This window comes from Rousettus aegyptiacus, unplaced genomic scaffold, assembly GCF_014176215.1.
Source record: "Rousettus aegyptiacus isolate mRouAeg1 unplaced genomic scaffold, mRouAeg1.p scaffold_m13_p_7, whole genome shotgun sequence".
Classification (NCBI taxonomy): domain Eukaryota; kingdom Metazoa; phylum Chordata; class Mammalia; order Chiroptera; family Pteropodidae; genus Rousettus; species Rousettus aegyptiacus.
This window is the reverse complement of record NW_023416310.1, coordinates 74,421,867-74,441,984: the sequence shown is the minus strand read 5'-3', so window position 1 is coordinate 74,441,984 and position 20,118 is coordinate 74,421,867. Positions and strand designations below refer to the sequence as shown.

Genomic DNA, 20,118 nt, shown 5'->3' with positions numbered 1-20,118 from the left:
GGTTGGATATACAAACCTGGCCAACCAGTTTGAGGTACGTGAAGAGACTGGTAAGTACTTTTCTTGATTGTTCGGTAAACATTTGAGTGGTTATCGTAGCCAAGGCCCTGGAGAAATCAAAGACGTGGACATTGGGTCCCTGTGAGTTCAAGCGTTGATGTGCAGACGTGAGGTTGGTATGTGTGGGGCTGTAGTGCAAGGCCGTGTTTGACCACTGTCCACAAAAAAGTGGTCATAGTGAGCAGGTCAGCACCAGCCACAGGGACAAGGTGGGACCAGCAGTTTCTTGTGCCCTCATGCCCTCAGACCTAAGACTTCTCTTTTCTGAAAACTCAGGAGTGATTAAAAAGCCCGGGTCCGAGACAGTAATTCCCTGTTTTAACAACAAGCATCTCAACAATTCACTAATTTGAGGACTTTTTATTGGCATTAGGAAATCAGAAATTAAAATGAATCTGAGTTTTCACCAGCTCATGGCTTTTTGACAGCCAGCCAAGAATGGATTTCCTGTTTTGCAGTTTGTACTTTTCTATTCCTCCCAAACTCTCTGAACTCATTGCTTTGCTATTCTCATGACCAAAGAGAGTTTCAAGTTCAAGTGGCTCTCCTGCTTTCGCTTCTTTCTTTCTGTTACTTTCCTTATGAAGTTTTCCTGGACGTTAGGCCATGCCGTACTTTACATTTCCACCATAAGGGCCTCTTTAGCAAATTTCATAGAATCCATAAAACTGAAAACGTGACATTAAAGGGACAACAGTGATACATGATAACTCCGTCATGTTATAGATAAGGGAACAGCCCAGATGGAGAATCACTTGCCCAGTTCAGTGCAGCTGGCCAGAAGGAGACCAGGAAGAAGGATTCATATTTTCTAATTCCCACCCCGGAGCATGTCTCACTTGTCACCCTGCCTCTGTCAGAGTTGCACTGGCTGGGAGCCAACACTGGCTCTTGGATGGGAGGGATGACCAAGCTGTCTCCCATCAGAGCAACTTACTTGACCCTAAAGCAGTATTTGTCATCTAAGAAAGCGGTGCTGCGGTTCCTGTGGCTTCTTCGGATGCCACAGTCTTTGAGCCCTAACCACGCAGAAATGTGACACTCATACAGCTATGTACCCAGATTCTTCAAGTCAGGCCCTGCAGCCCGTTATGGCTGGGGGTCAGGGTGAAGCCTCCGCAGCTTCCGCCCTAGCCTGCTTTCCAGCAGACAGACACACCCCCATGGTTTTGGAGCTGAGCCCCATGACGTCCCTAGTGCAGTGGCACTTGATGTGGCTTTTGCTCACCTTATGGCGGCAGCTGCCGGGGAGCCTACAGAGGTTCAGCACAGCAGCCCCCAGCCTCGGCTTGCTCGCGGTGGTGATCGAGGGCTGCTTTGGGGGGGGGGGCCTTCTCAGTCATGGCCACGCTTCGGCACATTTCCAGTGTAATGCCATCGTTGCAGGCAGAGGTCACGACCCTGCCTCATCCAAGTCCCTGAGTCCTGCCTTGTTCTGTCGCTTTGTACTGATCTGTTTTTTTCTACCTCTTATTTGCTCTGAATTAGACATTGGGAAATAGACTGGATAATGTTGCTTTTTGCACTGGGGCTTGCTCACCGTTTGTCAGGATCTGACTCCTGCAGACGAGTAAGGAAGATGCGTGTGTTGACTGCACTAACAGTGGGAAACACAGGGCCAGGAGCGCCAAAGGGCCTGGTACTGCGCCAGGGAGGTTTCATCATCCCTCGGAAGGGGACCTCTTGCCCAGACCTCAACCCAGAAGCTTCTCTCTAACGCCTACTGGGACTTAAAGCTTCTGAAGAGTAAGGAGCCGATTTGCATGCCAAATTGGAGATCAAAGACCTTCCAGAAAGATTGACTGCCAGCTTCTAAAGTCCAGGTACTGTGACTGTCACCACCTGGATGTATTACTATTGTCGAAATGAGGGGATGATGAAATCATATTTTGTGGGAAAATTTCAGTAAGATCTCTTTGCCTATGAAGTCACTCAACCCTCGAGCCTCTTTCCTCATGTATTAAATTCTTGAGAATATTAAATGCGAGTAATGTGTGAGCTCGGGTAGGTGTTCTCTCCCGACCTCACCCCTCGTAACTGAACCGTTTCATTACAACACAGCCCAGCATCTGAGGTGGATGCTCGTGCTCCATATTTGCTTTGACAGTTCCATTGCTCCGCTGCTTCCTGGGGCCCAGATTGGAAGATGCTCTATCCACCCATTTCAAAGGATGCTGGAGATACGCCTCTCTTCCAAAGCCTATTCCGGTGAACGTGGTGTGGCCTCCTGGGATGACCTTCAGACTGGGAGAAGCCCTGGCTTTGCAGTCTTATTCCATCACTTGCTATAAAATGGGGATAATACCTGCCTTTTCTGCTGTACAAGATTGTTACCTAACGAGATGCTGGTGCCGAAGATGATTCGTAAATGATAATAATACACAGGGTGTTTTCCAAAGAAACGACAAAATCCCTAGGATCTACTGACAGTACTTGGGGCAGTCGACAGATTTTTTTTTTCTACATATGGTTTCTGTTTTGATTAGCCGTTTGGATTTGGGTTACAGAAAAGTTAAAGGCACACACCAGGCTCCAGGCCTGAGCTCTAACGGAGATGGATCTCTTAAAAACAATCAGCATCAATGTCTGGACCACATCCTTCCTGCCCTTCCAGGTTCTACCAGCTCTTGTACCAAAATGGGACTATTTCTGGCATGCTTTTGAAGATGTAGTCAGAGTGTCACTGGTTCCTTTTAACATGGTTTTGTAATTTTTTTTTTAAGTTTATAATGATGTCTATACCCTTCCCTGACCCAATAATTATATCTTTCTTTGGTGTTGCTTCAGAAGTAGTACCTTTTTTGTTCATCTAGCCTTTTTTTTTTTTTTTTTTTTAAAGCAATACTAAGTGTCCTGCCATTCTGAGGCAAATTGAGAATTGAAAAATTATTTTCAATTGTTGCTCAGACTCATGGAAGATTTTGGCCCTAGATTTCATCTTGCAAAAATTGGAAGAGTCAATTGCTCCTCTATTAACTATATTTAAATTAATGTTTTTAAGTACCTATCTAGGCCATTTAGAATGGTTTCCTTACCCCATCTGCCTATGCAAGAGCTCTTTTCTGCTTGGAAGACAAATATTTTTAAAATGGGGACAGTTCTTAAGGCCAGGTTGTGTATTGCTCCCCGCCCACACACACACACACACCTTTTTATTTCAGCTTTCAGAAGTTGAATGGATGAAATTCATTGTAGAAAATCCAAAATTTTCAATGGAAAAAGCACAATGTAAAATGCCATTGTAAAGAATGTTTCTCATACCCCAATTAATGAGAAGTAACCTTAATTCCCAACGTAAGGAGATGCTTACATAAGTCGGGCTGCATCTAGACAAGGGGAATATTCCTGGTGCATTCAGTAATTTCATTTTCTTGGAATATATTTCTAGAAAAGATTGACAAGACAAAACTATTAACATTGCCTCTGGATGGCAATTGCAAATGATTTTAATTTTTTTTCCAGCATTTTCTCCAGTGAAAATGTAATATTTCGGTAAAAAGAAGAAACAATAAAAGTTCCTTTAACAAGAAAAAAATAATAGAATATTATATTAGGAGAAAAAAAGCAGAGTTTTAAATTTATGTACATAGTAGAGATCCTGGTAGGAAATAGACCAAAATGTTGGTAATGGTTATTTCTTTTACAATTTTGTTTTCCAAACTTCTCACAGAGAGTATGTATTACTATTATAATCAGGAGGAAAAAATGGTGAATTCTTTTTAGAGGAGGGTACCCTTGTCAGAATAATGTTAGTACTTCCTTCAAACGTTATATAACATTCCCTCCTCCTCCCCCTTTTTTAGACCAATTCAGGGTCGGGGAAGTAAAGTCAGCTACATTTATTAAAACACTGAAGCTCTTCTGAATCAATGAAAATCAGAACAGTTTGAATGTGCTGTACAGAGCGTAGAGCCTTCAGCTTATAAAACTGGCCTTTTGTGTAGGGGCTCACAGCTACAGCATGGTGACAAAAGGGACCAATGATTTTGATTCTATCCGCATAGAAAAGTGGAACCCTCTGGGGTGTAATGTTCTGGGGTGCCACAGGGGCGATAAAAAGCCCCACTGTTCTTCCACTCCCTACTGCTCTAAGCAAAGCCTTTCATTAGGGCCGTGTGGCTGCTTCAGTTAAAACCGGCTCCTTGTGAGATGCATCGGCCCCTTTTTCCCCCTGGCACTCCTACTCCTCCTCCCCAGGCCAACTCAAAACGGGAGTTTTCCAGTGGCTGGGGGTGCTCTGATACCTCCCTCTACCTGGAACATCCCGCAGCCTTCTCAGCTCAGCGGGCTGACCTCAGAGTCGGGCCCCGGAGGCGCTCATCCACCTCCTCCCTTCCCAAGCTGTGACCCCTCGGGGTTCCCACAGCAACCTTCGCGTATTTCTGTCATCCTACTGTACTAGTTACAGGGTGTTTTTCCTGAGGCTGCAAACGCTTTGCCGGGCAGGCTCCCTGTCTTGTTCAAATGTTTGAACCCTGCAACCTTGCACAAAATCGGCGCACCGCACAAGTTAATTCATTCCTGGGGAGTCCCTGGGAATCCCATGGGAAGCTGGCTTTCAAATGCACATTTTGTAAATTCCTCTTTCTACATAACAAGTTTGCTTAAGGCAAAGGTCCAGCTGTCCGACCTCAAGCTCCAAGGACTTGGTGAGCCAGCTACAGGGGTCCCAGTGGGGTCACAGAGGTCCCCACCCTTTTGCTCTGTTTTCTTCATCCTGAAATTCTTAATATTTTTGAACAAGGGTCGCTGGTTCTCCGTTTTGCACGTAAACCCACAAATGATGATGAGCTGTTTCCTCTGACCTCAGTGAGTCCTAATTGGGTAGTACACACATAATTGCACACTTCTCAAAATCACCTGCGAAATTAGATGCATTTATCCTTGCGTGTGTTTTTCTGAGGAACAAGTCTATGCTTTCATCTGCCCCCAGAAAACTTCAGAACTACTGTTATGAATACTAACGGCAATAGTGACCCCTTGCCCGATGCTTGTGTGGCAGACCATATGGGTTCACACGTGTCGCCTCACGCTTCACCAGATACTACCAGGGCTGAGGCAGGGCAGAGGGCAGTATCACGCATTTTCCTCCTTTCTAAAACTCCCCACTCCTCATTCCCACCCAGAGAAGAGAGAAGAAAACCACCGGCCGGGTCCCCCCTTCTTCCGTGGTGTTCGCGGGAGCCCAAACCGCTTCTACTTCCTTCGTTAGGGGGAGAGAATTCTCCCCACTTCTTCCTAATCTCACTTCAAGTCCCACCGCTACTCCCTGTTTTCCCAAAGGCGATGTTCTCTTTCGCCACTCTGGGAAGAGGAGATTGGGAAAGCGGGAAAGAAGCCCCCTCCTGGGGAGCCGAGGATAACAGGAAGGAGCTGGAGTCGGCTCACCAGGACCCCTGCAGCCAGGATCCTTCTGGCTGGAGCCTGAGTGGTGGGTGCACCGCCCAGCTTGGCAGGGAGCAGATGCCCTGGGTGCAGATGACCGGGGTGCGTGTATGGATAGACAGGCAGCCCTGCGGGAACTCAGGCGAGCTCTGAGTGTTGCGGGTTGGGTAGCGAGGAGGCTTCTCTCTGCCACTGCCCGTCCTGACACGGGTTAGCGTCTGCAGTTCAGGTTCGTTAATGTGCTTTATGTCTCGCCGTGACTGGAGTGTGAACGTGGGTGCAGAATATCACACCCATTTACTCTACACATCTCACTCTTAGGCTGGGTCTTGTGAAAACAGGATGAAAATTCAAGACTGGTGGGCATCACCCCTGGTTTTGCTGTAGCACGAGGGGAACTTGTCCTTATGAATATCTGGGGGCAAAAAAAAACAACCTTGGATACAGAGGACCCCCCAATTCACCCTCAATTCTCTGAACATTGCATTATCACTTCTTTCTTTCCTTCAGCCATCTCTCTGAACTATTTACTTCCTGAATTCGGAAGCCAAACTTTACAGTTTTAGACCAGATTGGGTTCTTTGGAGTGTGTGCCTGTTTGTAGTTCAACAAACTTATCATGGCTACAGGTCGTGGTTCCTGCTTTTTATCAATCTGTTCCTCCACTTTCTGTTTTTATCGTCCTAGTTCTGGCCTCACCAACGAGAATGTCTTATTGTACCTGTCCTTTGGGAGGCTTTCCTGTAACAAATGCCAGATTGTTCTCACTCCCTGGCTTCCTGGTTTGCTATCAGTTAGAGTTGCCGATACTAACAGTGTACGTTCAGCTCAGTGCTGACAAAAACAAAACAAAAACGAGAAACAAAAAACCCACGGGAACTATTCGTTGTCCAAGAAGTTTTCAGTCTTGGTGAAACAGACAAAACAATTTTGACGAGAATGCTGCTGGAAGATAATGGAATCGTAAAAACGGTGTGAGTTGCTTGGTCCCTCCTCTTGCTAGGCTGCTTTCCTTTCTCGGAAGCTTCCAGTCACATTCCCCCGCTGGCAGGGGGAGGGAGGAGGGAGGACCAGCACTGTGGAGCATCTAATATGCATCAGGTCCTGCATTTGATCCTCAGAATCGACCTGTGATGCAGGTTATGACAAATCAAGGAACAGAGAGATTAGTAACCCACTAAATAAGTTAGCAAGAAAGTGGCCCTGAAACCATAGGTATCGTGTTCTTACCAATCACCTCTTACGGACTCTGGTCGTAGTGTCGGCTTTCCATGTCAGTCTGCCTCCCCGGGTCCTGGGTTCCTTCAGGGCAAGGGCTGCGTCATCATGTACATGTTAGGCACTCGACAGAGGTCAGTTTCTTCATTTCTGTCCCTTCCCTGCCCCTCATCATCACTAAATACAGACTTGAAAGTGTCGTCTAACAATATGCCTTGCATTCTCTGTAATTCAAGGATTTATTAATGTTTAGGCAACTTGATTTAATTGAGGAAATAATACCAGCACACATGATGTGAATAATATAAAGCAATGAGTGCATTAGGTGCTAGTTTGGTGGTAGAGGACAGGAGATTTATAAGGGCAGAAACAGCCATGGTAGCAATAAATTTCATAAAAGATGTGGGGTCTTGAGCCATAGAGGATGAATAGGTTTTGGATTTTAATCTGTGCATTCAGATCACAGGTATTTATTAAGCTCCTATCCCATGGTAGGCCTGGCTCTGGGTATGGAGAGTGAGGAATTGGGTTAATAAGTAAATGATAAACTAGGGAGGGCATTTGGGACTGAACTTTGTGCTCTCTGGGAGAAGCTCAGAGCTGTCACATAAAGAACACTGTAACCTCTTGAGAGGTTAAGGCAATGGGCAGAACTGATCTTTCTCTGTCCCCCACCCCCCATGAAGAATATCTTTTAGGAGAGATGAATGAGGGATGGGTCCCATTGACCAACCATCAATTAATATGTCTTTTCAATTCTTCCTCAGCAATGCTCCAGTCTTCTCAGGAAGAAAATCGGTTTTAAAAGTGTCAAAAGGACACAGCTTTTCTTGGAGATCTTCTAGCTTCAAGTTAATTCATCTCACTTCTGAAGCTGTGAATTCCTAAAATCACACACAGGTCCAGCGGGGTCTAGAAAGAAAACATTTAGATAGAAAAGGATAACACTCATTTAGAAGCCATGTATATGATCAGCAGGCAGGGCTCAATCTGTGCTCTAATGAAGAATTACACACATGAAATGCAAACTCATAAGGAATGTTAGGACCCGTGGCAACTGTTTAATCTTTTCAGGAGAACTCAAAGTTAGAAAGATTACAGAGAACATTCAGTTCTAGTCCAGTTTCCTGCTGGTGAAGAAATTGGAACCCAGAGAGGTGGTCTAGTCTGTCACTCTAGATCTCATAGTTGATGGAGCTCAAAACGGTGTTCCAAATACATAAAGGTGTAAAGTGCATAAAACGTCTGCATATACAATGACTATCTCTGGAAGAACACGCAGAGAGAGTGGGTAACGGTTGCTTCTAAGAAGGGGAGGATGGGTGAGAGGGAGATTTAATATTCACTAAATACCTTTTTTACCTTTCGAATTTTGTGTTGGGTATTTGTTACCTAATCAAAAAAGAGGTAATTTAGTTTTTAGAATTCAATGAAGTCCTACGTATTGCTTTGTTTCCCTCATTTTTCTCATATTTGTGTAAAGCATTTTTTTCTGATGCAGCGTATCCCAGCGTGTAAATGATTCTGCAGGAGCAAGGTTAAGCACTTTGGAAGTGGTGATGGCGGTTGCTTACTACTTTGTGGCTAGAAAAAGAAGAGTCTTCTGAACCTCAAGCCATTGCTATTCCAGCATCCCAACTTCCTGCCAACTTTGACTGTGGCACAATCTGGCAGGCTAAAACCCAGAGAAACACAAATCAATTAGCAGCCAGTGGTTTCATTCACTTGAGAGCTGGATATGGTCATTAACAAACCTTGATGGAAAGGTCTGCGTTAGCCAAAACTCCATCCTTTCCAAGACAACGGAAGATGCAAAGGCGGGAATCCAATGTAATTCACTAGTAAGCGCCTTCAATGGGCAGAGCCTTGTGCTAGAAGAATTGAGCTGCTCCTTGACCCCAAGAAACAGTTGCCAAGTAGAGGCAGTGGAAATGCCTGTGTCCAGAGAACAGTGTAGCAATGGAAGAGCAAACCATCTGCTGGAATTTTTCCAAAAATAGTATTACAAGAGAGGATAGTGTGTGATGTATTCCATGAGAGTTAATGCATGAATTTCACTGAATGAGTGAGAGGAATGAGGCTCAAACTTCCCAAGTTAGTTTTTATTAGGGTTTTAATTTTAAACTCCAGTTGATATAGAAAATTAGAATGTATAATTAGATTTTAAAAAGAAAAAAAAATGCTACTTCATTGGGTATTGAGACCTCGTGGCATTTTGAAGGATACAGAGGTAAGATTTACTTTCCTCTTAGGTATCTACATATGCCTCTCTATTAATATTGTGTACAACAGTACTATTTGAGTGGCTGTTAAGCTTCTAAAGTCTAGAGTTATCCCTACTTGCTATTTCATCTACAGCAGATCTTCTGTGTCCTTGAAACAATCTAATACTACTACCATCCATTAATTGTGCACTATATGCAAAGCACTATGGTAAGTGCTTTATATGAATTTTTCACTCAATTCTCACGTCAACCCCCTAAAGTACTTACAGAAGAATCTCACAGAGATCAAATAATGTGTGCTCGTTCACAAGTGGTAGAGCAAGGACTCAAATCTAGGTTGTTATTAAACCAGAATTTAATGACTGCCCGTGTGCTAGGCACAAAATGTAGAGAATAAACAACACTCAGCCAGTACCCGCTCTCTTGAAGCTTGTGATCTATAGAAGTCTTTAGATTCCGTAGTCCGTAGTTTTGACATTGACATTACATTACCTCCTTAGATCTGTGCAAAGAGGAGCCACGTTTTCAAAGTCATTTACTCCTAACACAAAACTGGCATCCTGAAGGAATCTGGCTAAGCATTCTCGTTCCCTAATCCTCCACTCCCTTATACTTACTAAGATCAGATTTCTGTTCTGTGCTCAGAAGTATGAAGATCAGTCTGGAACCACAGGCTGTGACAGTTGGGTCATTTACTAACTGCCTGTCCTTACTCAAGCAACTTAACTCCTCTGAGCCTTAATTTCCCCCTCTGAAAATTGGTATATTACCATTGCATGTGCTTGTAGGTCTAACTAAGTGAGGTGATAAGGCCACCACCTAGTACACGCACAACAGTAAAAGGTCGCTGTTACGATTAATAGGATTAGGGAGCACAAGAAAACCTTAAGCCCACGCGTTATGAAGGCTCGTTTGTCAAGCGCTTCTAGTAGTGTTTGCACAGTTGTGTAGAGGTCTTCCGTCTCGTAAAGGTGCACGCAGTCTGATCGATCCCGCTATCTGGGGCATATGTGCGCAATGAATATTAGTTGGATGAACGAACGACTGAAGGCAAAGTCTGTCTCTCAGTGAATTAAGAAGTTCAGATGGGCAGGTCATTCATTAAACAAAAAGCCGATACAATCCCCCTCCTAAATCGATGCCCTCTGTTCCCGAAACCCCCTTCAAAGTTTCAGTGAACTTAAACTGTAAAATGGACATGCAGACACTTCAGGGCCAACCGCGTACTTGCGAGACCGGACAAAAGGCTAGACGTGAAAACCTTTATAAACGAACATCCACTACAACGTGCGTGGGGATGGGTATCAGACGCGGCCCCCGCCCACGTTCCGCCCCCTCTTCCTGGTTTTTCCCGGCAACCCGCCCCTCCGGCGTCATGTGACAGGAGTGCCCTGCCGGGCCGAGCTTTTGATTGGCCCGGCTGCAGAACGCTTCGTGATTGGCCCGAGGCCGGCGGGCCCCCGCCTCCCTCCTCCTCGCCGCGGCCCACGTGAGGGGGGCGAGTCACGCGATTTCCGGGAACCCGTCAGGAAGGACATAAACAAAACAAACCCGAGGCAGCATGGAGAGGGGCCGCGGCCCCTGCAGCGGAACCGGACCCAGCCCGTGAGCCGCCCCACACCCACAGGTGAGCGCCGCTGCCCGCCGCCCGGAGCTCGCAGGGGCCCGGGCTGGGGACGAGCTGGACGGGGGGCGGAGGAGGGCCGCCGGCCTAGGAGGCAGCAGCGCCGGGGCTCTGAGCCGGGCCGGCGCGGGGCGGGGGCCGGGACCAGGGCCGAGTCTGGGGGCGCGCGGGCCACAGGCTGCCGCCTGCGGGTCGCGGGGGCTCTGGTCCCCCTCCCCCACCCCTGGCCCGGGACGGTTATATAAAAGCGCGGGGCGGCGGTAGAGGGGACCCACGGGTGGGAGGCAAGCTAGGCCAGGGATGGGCAGCGCCGGCGTCCGCTCTGCCCGGCCGCCCGGCCCTTCAGCGCTGCCTCGGAGCCCCGGGCCGTGGCTGCCGGCAACCGGCCTGTCAGAGCAGCGAGCGGGTGGGAGGGGCCGGGGAAGGGAGGGGAGGCGAGGCTGGCGGGGGAGGAGGAGAGAGAGGGGCGTGTGAGTAAGAGCCGGAGCCACGAAGGTTGGAACCCGGCTGGCAGGAGACGGGGAGGCGCGAGTTGGGGGTTGGGGGGTCCGGGCAGGGGTGTCTCGGGAGTAGCCGCTCCCCTTTCCCGTCCCCGCCCCAGCGACAGGCAAGAGGGGCCTCCCTCCCGGGATTTGTTTATATGTCTTCTCAAAGTAGCTTGAAGCGGCCCGGAGGCGGAGCTCTCAGCGCGGAGTGGCAGGCCGTGCTGTCCAATGGGGCAGGCAGACTAGAGAAGCCTCGCCAATGGGCATGGAGGAGGCGGTTCCCCGGTCCCCAATTGGTTAGGCTGTGCCGGGGGTGGGCCGGGTGGCGCGGCCATGTTAGATGGGAGGGGACCGGTGGCTGTGGGTCCCTGAGAGGGGGGGCAGACAGGGCAAAGGGCGAGGGAGCCGGGCCGGGGGCGCTTCGGGTGTCCGAAGGCGAGTCCGCTCGTACCGGGAAGTAGCTCAGAAAGCCTCGCCCCATCCCGCCGCTCTCCCCACCCGAGCAGAGGAGGCAGGGAAGTACCGAGGACAGTCCAGCCGCCCCGGGGGTGGTTCCTGGGACTTGATGGAGCTCAGTCTCTGGATTCTCCCTCTTTCTCGGCCCTCCGCTTCCTGACAAACCTGGCCGCCAAACTCTGTAAATGCCTTCCTTTAATCCAAGAAAGCAAACCTTTTGCTGTTTCTGAGCGGGCTTGAGCCTTAAGACAACCTTAAAAAGGTACTTGGATAACTAGCGGTCTGAATTTCTGCACCAGGCCTCAGATAGAGGCAAGCAGGGAGTAGGAAGTTCTGCTTTTCTGGATTTTGCACGGAGAAAACCAGGACTAGAAAAGCGGAGAAAGTTAAGGGCTCGGCGGGGTTTCCATTTTTTCATCAAGATACATTCTAAAGATCACCCCCAGCCCGTGCTGCCCTAGGCGTAGTTTGCCCCTCCTCACGTTGATTGATAGCTCACATAAATGAACTTCATGAGAAAACTGAGCCTTGAGAAAATTATTTAGGTTTGAAGGTTTTTTAGGACTTTGTCTTGCGAAATACCCTGCAGGTGAGAAATAGGATCACGATCTGACTTAATTCTTTTTATAAAGCAGAAAATAAGACTAAATCTTATGATATGATAAACCGGTTGTCACTTGATTGCACTTTAAATATTTTTTTTCCCGTTGTCTTTTAATCCAAAATAGGAGAAACACCAGAGATGGGGGCGGGGGGGTGGGGGGGTGGTGGTACGAGTAGTTATAGAATCACTAATTTTACTTTAGTTGTTTTGTGGTGGTTTTGGCATCATGTTGGCCTTATTAAATGCTTGGTTTAGCTTTATGTTAACATCGCCTTGCAACCTGTGACTGCATTGGTATTGTCCAGGGTACCAGCTTGTTGATGCACCTTTGGTTAAGCACTTAGGGAAAGGAACATGCCTTAGATAAATCATGCAAGGGGTGTTCAGGAGTCGATTGTATTTATTTAGGTATTTGCATTATCTCTTATTTTGTTAACTAGAGAAAAAAATAATTGATAAATAAATTATCGATCTCGACATGATTGACTCACAGTTTTGTTAATATTGATATGTGAATATATATTCCCTGTTTATTTGATAGACTTCAGTTCTTAAATGTAACTTTAACAACAAATTGAAATATTAGCTTATTTTTTCGCTTATTCTAAGAACGGCAGATCTAACAGGATTTATTTTGAGGTCATTCTTTTTTGTGACTGAGAGCAGGCTTGGGATTTTTAAGCTTGTAAGCATAGAAGAGACTAAATATATCGAGAAGAGATTTTGGATGTGCCATTTATCATCCCATTCTATGTCTGTCATGGCAGATGAAAACAAACTTTGACGAAGACTATGTTCTACTTAGTTTACTAGTTCATTCATGTGGGTTCTTGGATGCCAGGGTAAGGAATAAAGAAATAGCTAGTATGATTCCTAGTGGTGGTTAAGGTACAAGTGACAATAAAAGTACAGTGAACTTGTGTGTTGATTCTATTAACGCAGCACAGTTTTTAAAACATTAAGAGAACTGTTTGTTATTAAAGTTTAGTTTTTAGTCACAATCGACGGTTACTGTGACTTCAGATGAATCAGCAGAGGTCGTTCCATGTGGGTTTCTCCTTGGATGTTTTTGTGGATAATTCTTTTCACCGTATTCAGCTCATCTTCCAGGGTAGATAAGCTCTTAGGCTAGGCATAGATTTGTCATAGCACTGGTTCTGATGATTTTAAGATAGGGGTCAACAGACTTCTTCTGTCCAGGGTCACATAGTAAATATTTAGGCTGTGTGGTCCATATAGCCTCTGTCACAATGACTCAACTCTACAAACTGTAGCATGAAAACAGCCATAGACAATCTGTTTGGGAATATATTCCAATAAAACCTTGTTTTTACAAGAACAGCCTGTGGTCGAAGGCTGTAGTTTGTCAGCCCCTGTTCCTGGACATCAGTCACTGGGCTTTGAGTATGGATGTTCAGGTATTTCCGACTATATAAACATGTACTTGAACTAGATTTGAGCACTCACGTATAATGTACATATATCCTGCCTGGAAGAATTTCTAGAATTAGAAGAGCACATGGCAACATTGTATTCTGCTTTTATTTCATTTGCAAATAGATGTTTTCTTGAAGAAATATAAAGAAAATATTGGAATATTAAGTTCTATTTAAGAAATGCATTCTGATTGAAAAAGTTTGGCTTTGAGATATGATACCTAGGAACCTTAATATATTCACGGGTAGGGCCCTTTTGAAGTTTAAAAGTGCATCTAGCATATCATTCCTTACAAAACCGTGTATAGCTATTTCAAGAGATGTTAGACTAGTCAACACACTTAGCGTGTGTGTGTGTGTGTGTGTGTGTGTATCATACAGTTAATTTGGAAGCTACATTAATTATGCTAGCGCCTGAGATGTTTGCAGAATTATTTAAATAGGGTAGGATACTTTTTCAAACAAGACCCAAAAAGATACAGGTCACGCCTCCCTCCTTCCTTGGAAAATGTCAAGTGGTGCTAAGTGCCCACCGAAGCAGAGATGCCATAACCTAAATATATTACAAAGGCAAATAGTATTTTCATGGGCAGCTTCCGACTTTGTTTAATGTAATATTTCACCAGTGTTGTTGACATGAGCTATATTTCAAGTGCAAGGCTGAAAGTTTAGAAAGGTGAATATACCAGCCTCTTAACACTGTATCACCTTATCTCCATTTCTAGTTAACTTACTGTTTGGCTGGGTGACTGCAGTTTATTAATTTCTAATGATAGCGATTCATGATGTTTTGTACTTCACAGATATTGGGAAATTGTTATTGTGTTCTCAAGCTCTTGCACTTTGAATATGCTAATTCTTCAGGCTGCTTATATTTCATGCTGCTTGGAACCACCTCTCAAATCTGGATTCTGTTTTCTCTTAGCTCTATTTTGTCACAGTGCTAATCTTTTTAGCATGTGACCCACTCTACAGTGTTTCTCTACCCATTTAACAGGTGAGTTCCTTAAGGTCAGAGTCAGCCTCTTATTTCTAAAACCCCAGTGCCTCCCACTGTGGCTGACACTTTTTAGTGCTTCTGAACTGTTTAAATAAATGATGCTAAAAACTACTTATCTTGAAGGTAATAAAATCAGTCTGCTATTAGTAGAGATGCTGGGCTTTTCTTACTCGAAAGGGAGGAATTAATCATCTGCTCAAATAAAAAGCTTTCATTTAAAAATTGACCCTCTTAAGAAAGTTTATATAGAAGCTATTTTAATGACGCCTAAAAATCCCTTGAATTATTTTGCTAACTTTTTTCCAGATACATTCCATTAGTTAGACTTGTTGAATACTCCCTTCAAGACACGAAAAAAAACCTTGTCCTTTGGATTTGTCTTTAGCTCTTGGCATGCTTGGTCTCTGGGCATCTGACAAATGTGAGTGAAATCTCTTTATTTCTCTGAGGTTCGGGGTGATTGTTCAGCTACACGTCAGGGTCCCTTTTGAGGGGGAGCACTGTAAAATCATTCTCGCCGATGATTCTGATTCACCCTGCTGGAGAAGGTTGGACTTGGCGTTCCATGCAGGGGACCTCAGCGGCGCTTCGCGACTGCAGTACCGCCCCTCCCGTCGCCAGCCAAGCCTGGCGTGCCTTCTCACCAGCTCGTGACCTTTCTTCCAAAATCTATATTGGAGTTTTCTTCCCCAAACAGCTTCCTAGGCCAGTGTCTATCATCCCGTCATTCTGTCCTTGTAACACTAAAACCGCTTTTACATCTTTTGTTACAGAATCACTTTGTCACTTATTTATCTTTGGGTATTGTTGACTTTGATGGTTTCCCATGAAAGCTTCATAAGTTCGCCGACTTCTTGTCCCGTTCTACTTTTCTTCAGGTTCTTGTACACTTATTCTATTCAGTAAAATCCTCTGTTTTTGAGAGTTTAAGGTGCTTCTTTTATTTTTATGGAGGAAGTTCCTTCTTCGACTGCTACCCGCCATTCCTGATGCAATTTGCCTTCTCTGTGTTTGCCATTCACTGAGAAATTTTAAAGCATTACGGAAATCAAGCTTCAAAAAAGATCCCTGATGGGGAAGAACTGGGGAGTAGGGTCGGGTGGGTCATACTCTTGTTCAAAAGAGTCACTGTAGAATCCCTTCAGACAGCAAGGTTTCTAGGATCCTGCTTGTATAGGCGTCACAGTTTTTTGAATTGCTTTTTAATAAGGGTTTTCATTCTTACTGTCGAATCCTCTATTAGAGTTGCCCATTGGCTAGTAGAGGCGACAGACATTGCCCTTCAACATTTTGATAATATTTAGAACACGTTCTGAAAATAAGAAAGAGAGGACTATCAGCTCTGCCTGGGACAGCTGTCGACGCTGCACAGAAAAGGTGGCATTCGAACTGGGTTTTGGAGAGCAGCGAAGGAAGCATTCTAGCCCCGTCAGGGGGGTGGCAAAGGTGTTCAGGGATGGCTACAAGAAGCCTTCAAGTAAGGCAGGGGCGGGCTTGGGAGTAGATGCAAGGGGAGGCGTCTACTTTGTGCGATTTAAGAGAGAACTTTCTTGCTTTCCCCTTGTCCTCTAATTCTTCTGGGCCTGCCGTCAGGTCTCCAGTCTGTTCTCTGACTTTGGTACGTCTCTTTCCCCCTAGTTTTTAGTTTTACTTTAAGTCCCTCATCAAGGTCTGAAACACCTCCCTTCTCTCTTCTAATTTCGGTATCAAGGTACCTTTGGTTCTGACCCAGAGTGTCCCTGCCTTTATTTTACCTCCTCGCCTCCTTCCCTACTTTTATTTCCTTTGGTTTTCTCTCTCTCTTTTTTTTTTTTTGACTTATCTTTTTCCTTTTGCTGTATGCAAAAAGAAAACAAAACTTTCGCACTATCTGCTTATTTTGCATATGAACAGCATTATATGTCTGAGTTGATTCCCTTTTGGGAAATCTTGTAAGATCAGCTTGTCTTTGATACCTATCCAAGTACTCATCATCCTTCTCCGTGCATTTCCTTTTATGAAGCATTTTCCTTTGTATTCAGAGATACTACTTTTCATAGGCTACAGTGCAGAACATGGCTACTTATGTGCCGTTCTCTACTTCTTATGCACTTTAAAGCTGTTCTGTGATGCGATCCAATTCAGATCTCTCCTTTCCCAAAGCTTTCGTAAACATTCCCAGATAGAGACGGTAGTACACTTCTCTGTAGTTTTATAGACTTTTCTAAGCACCTCTTTTAAAAATCAGCTTTACTGCGGTGTTATTTACATAAAATAAAAGTCACCCAATTTTTAGTTCTGACAAATGTATTCAGTCATCCAACCACTTCTGTAGTCATGATTCGGAAGGAGCATTTCCATCACTGCAGAAGGCGTCCTCACCCGCTCCTGCACCCCTGGCTCCAGGCACTGATTTATTTCTCTCTATAGTTTTGTCTTCTTTGAAATTTCATGTTAATGCAGTCATAGGCTATGTTGTCTTTTGAGTCTGGCTGCTTTTACTTAAAATCCTTTGGAGATTTATTCATGTCGTTTTGAGTATTGGTTGAGTATTTGTCATTGTATGGATATACCACAATTTGTCCATTTACTAGACAATGGATAGTTGGGTTCTTTCCAGATTTTAGGCTATTGTGAGTAGAGCTGCTATAAACTTCATGTACAGGGCTGTCAAGTACCTCTTTTAATATTAACTACCTTTCATTTGGAGGTCAGGTTGCAGAATGGTTAGGAGTGATAGTCCTGGAGTTAACTCTATTCACAAACAGGGTTTTTGCTAGCTCTGTGGTTTTGAGACTTCTCTAAGCTTAGATTCCCTGTCTGTAGAATGGGACTGGATAGAGATTGGAGCAAATGGATAGACAGGCCATTTTAACGAGATAACTTGGACATCAGTTCAAGTGATCTTGTCGGGAACATGTACCCAGTGTTGTCAGGTCTACTTTTTTTTCTCTGAGAGCATCTCATTTGATAATGGAGTTTAGAAATTTTATATGAAATTTCCAATTTGAATGCTGGCAGTTAAATTTAACTTTTAAGAAACACTAATGTGTGGGCTGACCAAAACCCATATGTAGGCATTGATTAGTGGCTGCAGTATAGTTTGAGACCTTGGCTTTAAATCTTCAGCTAATTTTGTCTTTTGTTTTAAAATGTACGTATTCCTGGTGGAGTGAACTTGTTAGGATTGTGTTACCTTTGTTTTATACATTAGCATAATAATTTGCTGGTTGTCTGAACTCCTAAGTTAAAAATTAATGAATTACTGTAAATGGATTTTGTTCTTTCCACAGATTGGAGGGCTATCAGAATTCCGAATGTCTAATGAAAGGGTGGGACCAGGTTCTTGATCTACTTTCTTCTTCTCTGATAGCCGCTGATTCTATTCCAAGCTGTTTTCCCAGCAGTTGGGGTAGTCACCTGCTTTGTTTGATTTATTCAGAACCCTGTTGAGACAAGTATGGCATAGATTACTATCTCTCTCTCTCTCTCATGCTCTCTCTCTGTCTGTCTCTCTGTCTCTGTGTGTGTTAGAAACTGTGTGAGGTATTACAGATACAAAGATAAATTTTATGTAAGTCTATTTTCTTGAGTTGCCTAGAATCTATGGTGAAGCCAGTATAACTAAGTATAAAAGAGGGATAAATCATACGTGATTGTTTGAACAATAAGGGCAGTCATCTCTCTGAAGAAGCCATTCCCCTTGTAAGGTTTCTGCGAGTTCTGTAGAGAGATTACAAGTTTGCAGCTTTATGAATTACTTTGTGAACCTAAAGATTCTTTTGTTGATTAAACCAGCATAATTGACATTCACCCTCATAAAGCCACGGCAAGGGCGTTAAATGACCTGTGGGCCTGCGTGTCCCTTATTCACCCTTGTTCCAGGCAGTTGGGTTTTTGTGCTAATTAACTGTGGAATTTAGACAATCTAGGATTGCGAGGTGAGGTTGGGTTTATACCTGCGGTAGCAGCAACGTCCCAGGAACATCTCACACACCAAGGAGGGAATCCAAGGATAAAACCAGCCACCATTTGTCGCGTGCGTGTTTCGTGTCAGGGCTGGATAGTCTACATACTACCCTGAATCACAACATCCCTGCAGAATAAGAATTCCTGTATTTACAAATAAAAGAAGGCAAGCGAGAATTTTGAATGAAGTTCCGAATATTCAGTTATAAAGGAAAACTTTTAATCTTGAATCTACAGTTCGTGTCTCATAGAGCAAGCCTTATAGGAGCGTTAGAGTCAAACAGGCAGCCTGCCTTTCTCAGCGTTCTAAGAGATGACTTCAGCACTGTATTCACAACGTCTTCGTAGCCCTGTGCATATAACCTTTGTACCAGCCGTTCTGTAGTCCCGTGCTGGTGGCATAGCCCATTTCATAGATTCGGAAGGAATTTGAAGGGAATTTCACAATTGACTCTAGTCTGCGTTCATGATACGTTTGCAAAATGTCAAATCTGAGAGAGGACGGAGGAGATGGTCCGCCCTGAGGAAGAGTCCAGACCCTTAACAACAGGACCACGCAAGTCATTAGGGTGTGTCGCAGAGCATCCCTGGGTGGGTGTTTTCCCTGGAATCCTGCTGTGTGGCTCAGGTGTGATCTTGCCTGCACTGCTGTCTGTTTTTATGCTGCTTGCCTTTAATCACGCTGTCCCCTTTTTACATTTTGTAGATTTCTGCAGAACATCTCAGAAAAGGAAAGGAATGTTTAAAACTCCAGTCTTAACCTGAGAGAGAGAGACAGAGAGAGAAAATAGCGTAACATGTATCAATCAGTCCAATGCCTGGATTCATTAAATGTTTTAATCCTTACTCCTTCCTCTGCCCTCTCCTCCCTCCCTAGACAAGAATTTTCTCAGATTTTTAAAACTGACAAATTCAAACAGCATTCTTCCTGGATATTTAAAAGAAAATTCGGGAGTACAGTTTTAAATATTTACTGTATGATACTACAGTGGTTCATGATACATAGTAACAAGCTGCTACAAGATACTTTGGAGCACATAAAAGATGCTCAATAAACTTATATTGAATGATGACTTCTTTGTAATGTCCTCTTTGTATATGAAGAACATCTCACCTCTGACTCCTTATCCCGAGGACTTGTGGTCTCGGGATTTCCCATTCACTGTCATTCAGCTTTTGTCTGGATGCCTGTGCTAGCCAAGGCATTGTTTTTGGCACTGTAATGAAATAAACATGAAATATAATGGTCATTCTCAAAGGTTTTACAATCTGGTAGCGGAGGCAAGGAGCTAGGGAGGGGAAAAATGTGAGCAAGGGCCTGAAAGGCCAGGGTCTCACTGTTGGAGGTCCTTAGTGGAGTGAAGTGGGATTGTAAGTGCCTGAAGGATTTGGGGGGAAATTTTACGATCAGATGAATATTAATGTTATATTTATAGAAGAGTAGTGGAAGACGGGGTTGGAAGGATAGTTTCATTGTGTCTGAGTATCTTGAATAAGACGTTTAGGGGTTACTGGAAACTTACAGGCGCAGTGCTAGTATGACACGGTGGTTTAGGGAGAATAATTTATAACGGGGCATAGGAACTGGAGTGTGAGGGAGAGGCTGGAGGCAGGAAGATCTGTAGGGTAAATATTGGAATGGTAAATATAAAATGATGGGGTCCAAGTGAGGGTTGA

General features: G+C 44.5%; 1 protein-coding gene across 2 annotated transcripts in view; it reads left to right on the top strand.

Moving 5' to 3' along the window:
* Positions 1-10,391: 10,391 nt before the first annotated feature.
* CREBRF (CREB3 regulatory factor) overlaps positions 10,392-20,118 on the top strand; it is a 41,542-nt gene continuing 31,815 nt past the window's right edge. The window contains exon 1 of one of the 2 annotated variants that reach the window (XM_016145106.2): positions 10,392-10,515. The gene's annotated coding sequence lies outside the window, so the exon portion shown is untranslated. The remainder of the gene's footprint in view (positions 10,516-20,118) is intronic. The other variant, XM_016145108.2, reaches the window with a different exon arrangement.